This window comes from Salvelinus fontinalis, chromosome 23 (genome assembly GCF_029448725.1).
Source record: "Salvelinus fontinalis isolate EN_2023a chromosome 23, ASM2944872v1, whole genome shotgun sequence".
NCBI classification, from domain to species: domain Eukaryota; kingdom Metazoa; phylum Chordata; class Actinopteri; order Salmoniformes; family Salmonidae; genus Salvelinus; species Salvelinus fontinalis.
In genome coordinates, this window is record NC_074687.1 from 40,577,657 (window position 1) to 40,591,391 (window position 13,735).

At 45.5% G+C, this 13,735-nt stretch overlaps 1 pseudogene; it reads left to right on the forward strand.

The window, feature by feature from the left end:
* The window catches only part of LOC129821496 (coiled-coil domain-containing protein 148-like), a 45,390-nt pseudogene that overhangs the window by 22,588 nt on the left and 9,067 nt on the right, over positions 1 to 13,735 (forward strand).

Sequence of the window (13,735 nt, forward strand, 5' to 3'; positions counted from 1 at the left end):
TGCCATGAGCGTCGAGAGCCGTCAGCCTGCCATGAGCGTCAAGAGCCGTTCAGTCAGGATCTGCCAGAGTATCTCAGCCGGGACCTGCCCCTTGTCCCGGTGCTGCCCCTTGTCCCGGTGCTGCCCCTTGTCCCGGTGCTGCCCCTTGTCCCGGTGCTGCCCTTTGTCCCGGTGCTGGTCTTTATCCCGGTGCTGCCCCTTATCCTGGTGCTGCCCCTTATCCTGGTGCTGCCCCTTATCCCGGTGCTGCCCCTTATCCCGGTGCTGCCCCTTATCCCGGTGCTGCCCCTTATCCCGGTGCTGCCCCTTGTCCCGGTGCTGCCCCTTGTCCCGGTGCTGCCCCTTGTCCCGGTGCTGCCCCTTGTCCCGGTGCTGCCCCTTGTCCCGGTGCTGCCCCTTGTCCCGGTGCTGCCCCTTGTCCCGGTGCTGCCCCTTGTCCCGGTGCTGCCCCTTGTCCTGGTGCTGGCCGTTTATTTAGGGGATGTTAGTTTTAGGGTGGTCATTGGGAGGGGAAGACAGAAACGGGGAGTGACTATGGTGGTGTGGGGACAGCGTCCAGAGCCGGAGCCACCACCGTGGTCAACTGCCCACCCAGACCCTCCCCTGGACTTTGTGCTGGTGCGCCCGGCGTTCGCACCTTGAGGGGGGGGGGTTCTGTAACGGTCCTGACCTGTTTTATGTTGTTTTTGTATGTGTTTAGGTCAGGGCATGTGTTTTGGGTGGGCAGTCTATGTTATCTGTTTCTATGTTGGTTTTGGTTGCCTGGTATGGCTCTTAATTAGAGGCAGGTGTTTTGCGTTCTCCTCTAATTAAGAGTCATATTTAGGTAGGGTGTTCTCACTGTTTGTTTGTGGGTGATTGTCTCCTGTGTCGTCGAATGTATGTACCATACGGGACTGTTTGGCTGTTCGTTTATTTTGATGTCGTCTGTTTCCTGTCCGTGAGTTTACGTGTAGTTATGTAAGTTTATGTTCAGGTTTCGTCGACGTCGTTTTCTTGTTTTTGTAAATTTGAAAGTGTTTTGTTTTTCGTGTTGCCATCGTCGTATTGAAATAAAAGATGGCTTATTTCCCAAATGCTGCATTTTGGTCTGATGATCCTTCTCTCCTCTCCTCGTCCGAGGATGAGGAGAAAGACAGCCCTAACACCACTAGATGTTGAAACATTGCTGCAGGGACTTGCTTCCATTCAGCCACAAGAGCATTATTGAGATCTGGCACTGATGTTGGGCGATTAGGCCTGGCTCGCAGTCGGTGTTCCAATTCATCCCAAAGGTGTTCGTTTGGGTTGAGGTCAGGGCTCTGTGAAGGCCACTCAAGTTCTTCCACACCGATCTCGACAAACCATTTCTGAATGGACCTTGCTTTGTGCACAGGGGCATTGTCATGTTGAAATACAAAAAGGCCATCCCTAAACTGTGGCCATAAAGTTGGAAGCACAGAATTGTCTAGAATGTCATTGTATGCTGTAGCGTTAAGATTTCCCTTCACTGGAACTAAGGGGCCTAGCCCGAACCATAAAAACATCCCCAGACCATTATTCATCCTCCACCAAACTTTACAGTTGACACTATGCATTGGGGCAGGTAGCGTTCTCCTGGCATCCGCCAAACCCAGATTTTTCTGTCGGACTGCCAGATGGTGAAGTGTGATTTCTCACTTCAGAGAACGTGTTTCCACTGTTCCAGAGTCCAATGGTGGCGAGTTTTACACCAGTCCAGCCGACGCTTGGCATTGTGTATGGTGATCTTAGGCTTGTGTGATGGCTGATTGGCCATGGAAACCAATTTCAATAAACTCCCGATGAACAGTTGTGCTGATGTTGCTTTCAGAGGCAGTTTGGAACTCAGTAGTGAGTAATGCAACTGAGGACAAACGATTTATACGAGCGATTTATACGAGCGATTTATACGCGCTTCAGCACTCGGCGGTCTGACTTGTTGGAAAGGTGGCATCCTATGATGGTGCCAAATTGAAAGACACTGAGCTTTTCATTAAGGCCATTCTACTGCCAATGTTTGTCTATGGAGATTGCATGGCTGTGTGCTCGATTATATATACCTATCAGCAGATGATGTGGTTGAAGTAGTCGAATCCACTAATTTGAAGGGGTGTCCACATACTTTTGTATATATAGCGTATCTAAAGCCAATATCAAGACCTGGTTGTTACTCCGTAATCTCTGTATATCTGCTTTAGCACGTTCGTCTAATCGAATGTATGAATACAGGCTTACATGTTGCTATGCTGCATATGTGCTATATACAGTATGTTGTTAGATATTATATGTTACGAGAAACTTGTGACAGCACTGTTGTGACAGGCTATATCGCTGCATAAACCTTGCAAAATGTCCCTTTCGCAAAAGTGGTTTCTAACCTCAAGAGCCTTTTCCTGGTTAAATAAAGGTTTAGAAAACTAGACTCCTGTTCTGTTCTAGTTGTAATTACATCTCCTTGCTGTCTTGTTGCAGACGGAACACGAAACGAGCTTTGACTGGCATCGCTTCACCCTGACCCAGCTGCGTGCGGTGGCCCAGAGCTGGCAGCAGGACCGAAAAGCCCTGGTGATGGAGGTGGCCAGGCAGGCCCACCAGGAGGAGCTGGCCCTCCACACAGACCGCCAGCACCAGCAGGACATCTTCTCCCAACTCAGAGAAAGGGTAGAGGTACATGAAGCACACTGAAATGGTATCCTATTCTCTATATAGTGCTATATTTTGACCAGAGCTTGTGGCAAAAGTAGTGCACTATATCGGGAATAGGTTGCCATTTGGGATCTATCCTATCAACAAGGCAGGTCCTACAGGCCCTAGTTTTTTCACACCTCGACTACTGTCCAGTCATGTGGTCAGGTGCCACAAATTGGCTCAGAACAGGTCAGCACGTCTGGCCCTTAAATGTACACCGAGAGCTAACATTAATAATATGCATGTCAATCTCTCATGACTCAAAGTATAGGAGAGCTTGACTACATCACTACTTGTTTTTGAAAGAAGTACTGACATGCTGAATGCACCCATTCATAACCCACAAGACATGTCACCAGAGGTTTCTTCACCATCCCAAAGTCGTGAGCAGACATACAGTACCTTCGGAAAGTTCAGACCCCTTGATGTTACAGCCATATTCTAAAATGGATTAAATATTTTTTTTTCTTCAGAAATCTACACACAATAACTCATAATGACAAAACAAAAACAGATTTTTAGAAATGTTAGCAAATTAAATATTAAATATTATAAATATAAAAAACAGAAATACCTTAATTACATAAGTATTCAGACCCTTTGCTATGAGACTCGAAATTGAGCTCGGGTGAACCCTGTTTCCATTGATCATCCTTGATGTTTCTACAACTTGATTGGAGTCCACCTGTGGAAAATGTAATTGATTGGACATGATTTGGAAAGGAACACAAAGTTGACAGTAGATGTCAGAACAAAAACCAAACCATGAGGTGGAAGGAATTGTCCGTAGAGCTCCGAGACAGGATTGTGTCGAGGCACAGATCTGGGGAAGGACACCAAAACAATTCTGCAGCATTGATGGTCCCCATCATTCTTAAACGGAAGAAGTTTGGAAACATCAAGACTCTTCCTAGAGCTGGCCGCCCGGCCAAACTGAGTAATCGGGGCAGGGCCTTGGTCAGGGAGGTGACCAAGAACCCGATGGTCACTCTGACAGAGCTCCAGAGTTCCTCTGTGGAGATGGGAGAACCTTCCAGAAGGACAACCATCTCTGCAGCACTCCACCAATCAGGCCTTTATGGTAGAGTGGCCAGACAGAAGCCACTCCTCAGTAAAAGGCACATGAGAGCCCGCTTGGAGTTTTCCAAAAGGCACCTAAAAGACTCAGACCATGAGAAACAAGATTCTCTGGTCTGATGAAACCAAGATTGAACTCTTTGGGCTGAATGCCAAGTGTCACGTCTTGGTGGTGGCAGCATAATGCTGGGGGATGTTTTTCAGTGGCAGGGTCTGGGAGACTAGTCAGGTTCGAGGGATAGATGAACGGAGCAAAGTACAGAGAGATTCTTGATGAAAACCTGCTTCAGAGCGTTCAAGACCTCAGACTGGGGCGAAGGTTCACCTTCCAATAGGACAGCGACCCTAAGCACACAGGCAATACAATGCAGGAGTGGCTTCGGGACAAGTCTTTGAATGTCCTTCAGTGGCCCAGCCAGATCCCGGACTTGAACCCGATCGAACATCTCTGGAGAGAGATGAAAATAGCTGTGCAGCGACGCTCTTCATCCAACCTGACAAAGCTTGAGAGGATCTCCAAAGAAGAATGGGAGAAACTCTCCAAATACACGCTGCCAAAGGTGTGCCAAGCTTGTAATTACAGACCCAAAAAGACTCGAGGCTGTAATCGCTGCCAAAGGTGCTTCAACAAAGTACTGAGTAAAGGGTCTGAATACTTATGTAAATGTAATATTTCAGCGTTTTATTTTTAATAACTTTGCAAAAAATTCTAGAAACCTGTTTTTGCTTTGTCATTATGGGCTATTGTGTGTAGATTGATGAGGGAAAAAAACAATTTTATCAATTTTAGAATAAGGCTGTAACATAACAAAATGTGGAAAACGTCTGAATAGTTTCCAAATGCACTGTAGAGCCATGGCTACATGAAACTCTACTCCACAACAGGTAACTGATGCCAGCAGTAGAATCTGATTTTAAAAACGGATACAAATACACCATATGGAACAGCAGGGACTGTGAAGAGACACACACACACACAAGCACAAACACACGCATACACACACACACACGATAACACACGCACTCCACACACACATACACATGGGATTTTGTATTGCAGAAATGTGGTAGCAGAGTAGTGGCCTGAGGGCATGAAATGTAATGTGATGTAATATTTTTTATTGTATTTAACTGCCTTAATGTTGCTGGTCCCCAGGAAGTGTAGCTGCTGGCTTGGCAGCAGCTAATAGGGATCCTTAATAAATACAAATGCACGCTCTGTCTGACTGTGCAGAAGGTCTTCACTAAGGAGGCAGCTTACTGACACTCACTTCCTGTTGCCAGCTAGCTTCTCACGCTCGGTTTGGGCTGCCACTGGGGATGGGCTGTGAATGCTAACAAGCTAATAAGGACAGCCTTGTCTTGCTAACATGATGTAACTGTCTAGGGAATGTTTGGTTCGCTCAACAAGCAAGTTGCGTACATGGAAAAACTCCCCCACTGTTTCTGAAGTGGCATCACAATTAGGTTTCCGTGTCAATGATGAACACCTTCTGTTTGTTTCTGTAGCCGTCTGTAGCATGCTTGCTATGAGGGCTTGGAGGTTTAAGTCGTATTGAAGCTGATTAGATAACAAAGCTCTAAGACCTGTTCTAACTCCTAATGACCTGGTGTAACTGGCCATTGTACACATGTGGCTTCCCACGCACTGTTGTCATGTACATGTTGACGATAACATCACTTGGCCTGTCCTATCTATGGGCCACATACTGTTCCATACAGTAGATACAACAAAATACATACACTAGATGGACACATCAGTGCCTCACCAACACCTTATGGTAAAAGTGATCAAATCATATCTGTGGCCCATAGAGAAAAAAAGCGTAGGCCCATGACCTATAGATGGCTCCCTCGGTGCACAATGCACAGACTGTAATAGAGGGAATTCATGCATTTTGTGCGATGATTCAAGCGCATTGCCAACTTAATCAGAGTCTTTACCAACCTTACCTTATATGAATCCCATTATAGTCATACTGTATATTTCTGTGCTGGAGTGGAGTTGGAGCAGAGATGGAAGTCTCCTTCCAGCCAAATCTCTCCTGGCTTCTCAGAGCCTTTATCATCCTGACACAGTGACACGAACAGAGCACAAGATGGATTCCCCTTGCCATTCTGTCAGCCTTCTTACAAATGCTTTGTTTCTGCAGCCTTTGTCTCTGTTTCCAGGAGCCTTGCTAAATGAACAATGATTTACATATTCATCAGGATGAAATCCACTTTTGCAATTTCATTATCTTACACTGAACAAACATATAAATGCAACATGTAAAGTGTTGGTCTCATGTTTCATGAGCTGAAATGAAAGCTCCCAGAAATGTTCATATGCACAAAAAGCGTATTTCTCTTAAATGTTGTGCACAAATTTGTTTACATCCCTGTTATTAAGCATTTCTCATTTGCCAAGATAATCCATCCACCTGACAGGTGTGGCATATCAAGAAGCTGATTAAGCAGCATGATCATTACACAGTTGCACCTTATGCTGGGGACAATAAAAGGCCACTCTAAATTGTGCAGTTTTGTCACACAACACAATGCCACAGAGGTCTCAAGTTTTGAGGGATTGTGCAATTGGCATGCTGACTGCAGGAATGCTCACCAGAGCTGTTGCCAGAGAATTGAATGTTAATTTCTCTACCATAAGTCGCAACCAACGTTGTTTTAGAGAATCTGGCAGTACGTCCAACTGGTCTCCCAACCGCAGACCATGTGTATGGCGTCGTGTGGGCGAGCGGTTTGCTGATGTCAACGTTGAGAAGAGTGCCCCATGGTGGCGGTAGGTTATGGTATGGGCAGCTATAAGCTATGGTCAACAAACACAATTGCATTTTATCAATGGCAATTTGAATGCACAGAGATACCATGACGAGATCCTGAGGCCCATTGTCGTGCCATTCATCTGCCGCCATCACCTCATGTTTCAGCATGATAATGCACGGCTCCATGTCACAAGGATCTGCACATAATTCCTGGAAGCTGAAAATGGCCCAGTTCTTCCATGGCCTGCATAGTCACCAGACATGTCACCCATTGAGCATGTTTGGGATGCTCTGGAACGACATGTACGACAGAGTGTTCCAGTTCCCAACAATATCCAGCAACTTCGCACAGCCATTGAAGAGGAGTGGGACAACATTACACAGGCCACAATCAACAGCCTGAACAGCTGTATGAGAAGGAGATGTCTCACACTGCACGAGGCAAATGGTGGTCACACCAGATACTGACTGGTTTTCTGATCAACGCTGCTACATTTTTTAAAGTATCTGTGGCCAACAGATGCATATCTGTATTCCCAGTCGTGTGAAATCCATGGATGAGGGCCACATGCATTTATTTAAATGGACTGATGTCCTTATATGAACTGTAACTCAGTAAAATCGTATAAATTGTTGCATGTTGCGTTTATATATTTTTTCAGTATATTTCATTACCTGCTTTTGTAAAGCATTGGTAATGTATGATTTAAATTGGTTTATCAAACATTTTATGCACAATTCAAACATTGTTGTATTTATATCATAATTTGAGGGGACATGTTGAAAAGGTCTCAGTATGATTCCCTACCCCTATCACCCTTCAAGCCTCCCCATGATCCTCTCTGTGATTTACTGAAATCATGGAGCCTGAGGTGAGGCCTGGTGGTGGGGCTGGAAGAGGCCTGGTGGTGGGGCTGGAAGAGGCCAGGTGGTGGGGCTGGAAGAGGCCAGGTGGTGGGGCTGGAAGAGGCCTGGTGGTGGGGCTGGAAGAGGCCTGGTGGTGGGGCTGGAAGAGGCCTGGTGGTGGGGCTGGAAGAGGCCTGGTGGTGGGGCTGGAAGAGGCCTGGTGGTGGGGCTGGAAGAGGCCTGGTGGTGGGGCTGGAAGAGGCCTGGTGGTGGGGCTGGAAGAGGCCTGGTGGTGGGGCTGGAAGAGGCCTGGTGGTGGGGCTGGAAGCAGCCTGGTGGTGGGGCTGGAAGCAGCCTGGTGGTGGGGCTGGAAGAGGCCTGGTGGTGGGGCTGGAAGAGGCCTGGTGGTGGTGCTGCAAGAGGCCTGGTGGTGGGGCTGGAAGAGGCCAGGTGGTGCTGCAAGAGGCCTGGTGGTGGTGCTGCAAGAGGCCTGGTGGTGGGGCTGGAAAAGGCCAGGTGGTGCTGCAAGAGGCCAGGTGGTGGGGCTGGAAGAGGCCAGGTGGTGCTGCAAGAGGCCTGGTGGTGGTGCTGCAAGAGGCCTGGTGGTGGGGCTGGAAGAGGCCAGGTGGTGGGGCTGGAAGAGGCCTGGTGGTGGTGGGGCTGGAAGAGGCCTGGTGGTGGGGCTGGAAGAGGCCAGGTGGTGCTGCAAGAGGCCTGGTGGTGGTGCTGCAAGAGGCCTGGTGGTGGGGCTGGAAGAGGCCAGGTGGTGCTGCAAGAGGCCTGGTGGTGGTGCTGCAAGAGGCCTGGTGGTGGTGCTGCAAGAGGCCAGGTGGTGGGGCTGGAAGAGGCCAGGTGGTGGGGCTGGAAGAGGCCAGGTGGTGGGGCTGGAAGAGGCCTGGTGGTGGGGCTGGAAGAGGCCTGGTGGTGCTGGAAGAGGCCTGGTGGTGCTGGAAGAGGCCTGGTGGTGGGGCTGGAAGAGGCCTGGTTGTGGTGCTGTAAAATGCCTGGTGGTGGTGCTAGAAGAGGCCTGGTGGTGGGGCTGGAAGAGGCCTGGTGGTGGGGCTGGAAGAGGCCTGGTGGTGGGGCTGGAAGAGGCCTGGTGGTGGGGCTGGAAGAGGCCTGGTTGTGGTGCTGTAAAATGCCTGGTGGTGGTGCTAGAAGAGGCCTGGTGGTGGGGCTGGAAGAGGCCTGGTGGTGGGGCTGGAAGAGGCTTGGTGGTGGGGCTGGAAGAGGCCTGGTTGTGGTGCTGTAAAATGCCTGGTGGTGGTGCTAGAAGAGGCCTGGTGGTGGGGCTGGAAGAGGCCTGGTGGTGGGGCTGGAGGAAGCCTGGTGGTGGTGATGGAGAAGGCCTGCTGCTGGCATCATTGGGAGCTGGGCTGTGTGCGTAATGCTGTGTGCTGTAGACTGATGACCCACTGAGCAGCTCTCCTGTGGGTTATTATGGTGTGCAGTGGGAAGAGCTCCAGAATAAATGTTTCTGGGCCAAATTGACTACTGCAGCTCTGAAGTACAACTCTTCCCCCTGGCCAGGCTAGTGTAATGTGCAATACCAGGCCCTGGTGTGTTAACCTAGCTACCAGAGACACCATGCCCCCTCAGATTTGTACTGTTTTAAAAAATAAATCGTGGTATTTTCTTCTCTGTAATATTACTACCCACCTAGACATTTTATGAAGTTGGCTTTAGCTAGCCCAGATAGGTTCCCAGTCTCCCAACCTCATAATTATCTACCAAGAAGCCATTTCAGGCTATTAATCAGGTTAGAGTAGCTAGCTTGTCTAACAATCTGAGCTGGCATGCCTGCCGACACGGTTGGTAGACTTTAGAGAAGCAAGCAATAACTAAATGCAAGGCTTTAAAGTGCAACCAATTTGGCCGCATATGCGACAAAATATTTTGCTGTGCAACCAGGAGTTTTATTTTGGGAGCACTGTGTGACTATGGAAAAAATATCCCAGATAATAATTGTTGTAATAATAAGGCTTTGAGTACCCTAAATGAACAAGAAAATGCAGATTCGTTAGCGTCATTGTTGCATCATTACTACAGCGAAAACGTCGTTCTTCCAGCTCAACCAGGTCAAAACATCTGACCAATATTAAGGGCGCAACATTTTTATCTTCCTATAATGGATCGCCGAGACCACATTTTTCATAAACCATGTCGTGGGCCATTCTAAAACTACTCGCGTGTTGACATCGTTAACCATTTGTTAGCTAACAAACAACCTGGTAACTTGACCAGTATGCCCAAACACGTGGGGGCACAGAAATAACGGAAAAGGTGCTTCTTGCATGTCACATCATCCCAAAACTTGATCTTTTTAAAGAGACAGTGTACAATGTTAAGTGTAATGCATCTCAAAAGGAAAATAGTGCTTTACACAATATAACAAATGTATATTCCACAAATTACTTTTTAATTTCAATGACAGGTATTCATACTAACATTTTAGCTTTTATACCAAACACATGTATTTGCAGTGTTACATATTCGTTTCTAGGCAAAACATGTGGCTCAAAAATATCTATAATTCTTATAGGCCCAATATAACCTGTATCTCAATCAATTAAATAAATATTTTTTTCTGGTGCTTCTAAATTTCACCAGTGCTACAAATGAAAATGTTTCATTTAGAGCCCTGACTAAATGTTCTGAATAAGACTCACATTCCTTTCCATCTTTTACCCAGATTTTTGTAGAAAAGCAAAGAAGAATATTTTGTTTCTTTAAAAATAGAACCACCAGTCACGGGGAATACAGACAGCTCAAGAGGTGTTCTTAGATATGCAGAAAAATAAGCATAATGATTATGGCTCTAGATTGAAGGAAAACTATATTTCAGATTTATTTAAATGGCCATATTAAGCCATATTAAGTCAATGGTTGTGAATATGGGGAGATGTCTGTCCCAGTGTCGTCATTAGGCCTGGGCGTCCGGTGCTTCGGCCCCGGATGATTTTGATCCTACCCCGAACCTTATATATGTATATATATATATGTATCCGTCAAAAGTTTGGACACACCTACTCATTCAAGGGCTTTTCTTCATTTGTACTATTTTCTACATTGTAGAATAATAGTGAAGACATCAAAACTACGAAATAACACATATGGAATCATGCATTTTAGATTTTAGATTCTTCAAAGTAGCCACCCTTTGCCTTGATGACAGCTTTGCACACTCGTGGCATTCTATCAACCAGCTTCATGAGGTAGTCACCTGGAATGCATTTCAATTAACAGGTGTGCCTTGTTATAAGTTAATTTGTGGAATTTTCATTGAGCCAATCAGTTTTATTTATATACATATATATATATTTTTTTTAAATATATATTTACATGTCAGTATGATATGAGTTTCCATAACCACCATTACTATGCAGTAGAACCACACATACTATGCAGTATTGTTATTTTATTTTTAACTGACACATTTTTATGACAAAAATAAACAATACAATATACTGAGCTAGGCAGTAGCAGGCACTGCAAGAAGCCCCTCGAGTGACGCGGTGTCTACTGTGACTGGTCGAAATTTCACAACGTAGTGGACCGCTCATGTCCCTTGACCCCTCGGCCACCCCTACAGCACCGGTTAGATGTCAATGTCATGACTCAGAAAACCGCCTGTTACATAACACAGAGCAAATATGGATATTGTGAACTTATTCCGAAACAGTGGCGAAAAAAGCGAACAGGTTAAGGCAGCAGTGAATGAGATGGAGAGGGCAGCCAGAGAGTCAAAGTGCCAGAAAGTCAAAGTGCTACAGCAGCAGAGTTAGCCACAGGTTTGTGAAGGGTTGGGTAGGAGCTAACTAGCTAGTAGTCTCCCTCAGCATAAGGGTTGGCTAATGCTAATAAGCTAGCATTAGCGCTCAGCATCCTTAAGCGACTGGGTGTCAGTCAGAGTTATTTAACAGTATATTTAGTAAATTCAATGACTTAATTGAATGAACCAAATCTAAAACGAGGCCGAATCAGCAAGTGCAGTCACCCTTTAAAACGAAGTAATGACATAGGAGTGAGCCAAGGAGGAGGACAGATGAGAACAGCAGGCCAGTTGAGCACTTAGAACAGCAGCAGCCAGGGGTAAATAGTAGGGAAGAGGCTGATTTAGGTGGCCCAGACACAGGCCCAAAACAAGTTAAGCTACCCCAGTATCCCCTTGACCATTTAAGATTGAAAAACTAAAAAGACACCAGACAAGACACAGAGACAGCAACAGAAAGAAGAGTAGATGATGGAGAGAGACACCAGACAAGCCACAGAGACAGTATCAGAATAATAGGATATGATGGAGCGAGACACCAGACAAGACATAGAGACAGCAACAGAATAATAAAATATGATGGAGAGAGACACCAGACAAGACATAGAGACAGCAACAGAATAATACAATATGATGGAGAGAGACACCAGACAAGACATAGAGACAGCAACAGAATAATAAAATATGATGGAGAGAGACACCAGACAAGACATAGAGACATCAACAGAATAATAAAATATGATGGAGAGAGGCACTAGAAGAAAAGAACAGTCCATAACAGAAGAGGATAGACAAAGGAGGCAGTAACAAACAAGAACCTGAGACAGCAACAAGAGAGACTGACTGCATCACTTCTTTTTTTCATAAGAAACAATGTGTTGAAAATTATAAATTGTTTGCATAGTCAACTTACACACAGCACTGACATACACATATACTACACCAGACATGCCACCAGGGTTCTCTTCACAGTCCCAAAATCCAGAACAAATTCAAGAAAACGTACAGTATTATATAGAGCCATGATTGCATGGAACTCCCTTCCATCTCAGATTGCTCAAGTGAACAGTAAACCTGGTTTTATAAACAGATAAAGCACAACGCCTCTCCTCTATTTGACCTAGATATTTTGTGTATGTACTGATATATAGGCTATGTGTGACATTTTAAATGTATATAGTTCTGTCCTTGAGCTGTACTTGTCTATTAATGTTCTGAATTATTTCATGTTTTGTGTAGAGCCCAGGAAAACTATCTGCTGCTATTGCAACAGCTAATTGGGATCCTAATAAAATACCAGATTCCCCCTCTGGATGGTACATCCACCCATGTTGGTACATTGAGAATGAGTTGGCACATTTCTATGAGATGAATATGGAATGGAGAACTAGACTAGGTCATTTCCAAGAAAGGTGGAGTTTAGTTAAGAAACACCTCTGCTAGCTGAAATTGAAATAATGTAACGTAAACAACAGTTATTTTCTTAAGATATTTCACACAATGTACTAGCAGACTTCGTGTTCACTGACTTGATTATGTAATTTTTTATCAGAGTACATTGTTCTGGCCCCTACTTAACACTACCACATGTAAGGACATTGCCATGGTTAGGCTACTTGAACCCAAATACCCTTGGTTACGGTCTTCATTTACTCCTCCACAGCTGTCTCCCGTTTAGATATTTGATTAACTATTATGCTTAGCACATCAACAAATGAACCAAATAGATTATGCATTGTGTTGGAAATTAACCCTGTACACCAGATGCTGAAAGAGACAAAGAGGGAGGTTTAATTGGCAAGAGGGGGGAAGAGCTCATTTTTTTTAGTCAGTGCTATCTGTTGTACTTGGCAGTAGCGACAACACTGTTATAAATTAACTTGTGTTCAGGCAGGTGTTCTGTGTTAAAAGCCTAATGGACTGGTGTTTAGAGAGGCTTAAGTGGGTATTGGGTAAGACTGTGTGTGGACCACACAATGTGCTTGAGCTGCCATTTCCCAATAATTAAATACTCATCTGGGTCAAATTGATCTCCCACAGGACATATCATCCTGAAACCAAAGGCCTAGTGTGATGTACCTTTAAAGTCACATGACTGGAGTGGAGTGTACACTATCCTTTTCCCCTGACACATCCAGACTGGCACCCTATTCCCTATATAGTGCAATTATTTTAACCAGGGCTCTGGTCAAACGTAGTACACTGTGTAGGGAAAAGGGTGCTATTTGAGACTCACATTGTATTTCTCCCTCGCAATTACCACAATCATGGCCAGAAGTGTAGTATTGCATGGCGAGATCTACAGTGGTTCCATACAGTGCCACACTCAATCTTCATATCCACTTCACCATCACTGTTTCTTATTGTACAATGAAGTGTACAAATTGATTCTGTGAATATCTTGGCTGACCACTCATTGGATAGTCTGTCACTGAGTAAAGTGAAATGGGAACCTATCACCCCCCCACCACCAGCAATTTTCAGAGGCAGAGCCATGTTAGAATTTGTTTTCGGGAAGGCAGGGTTTGCAGATGTAAAAAGCAGCTATGCTTTTATCATTCTGACATTTCTAGATTTAGTCATCATT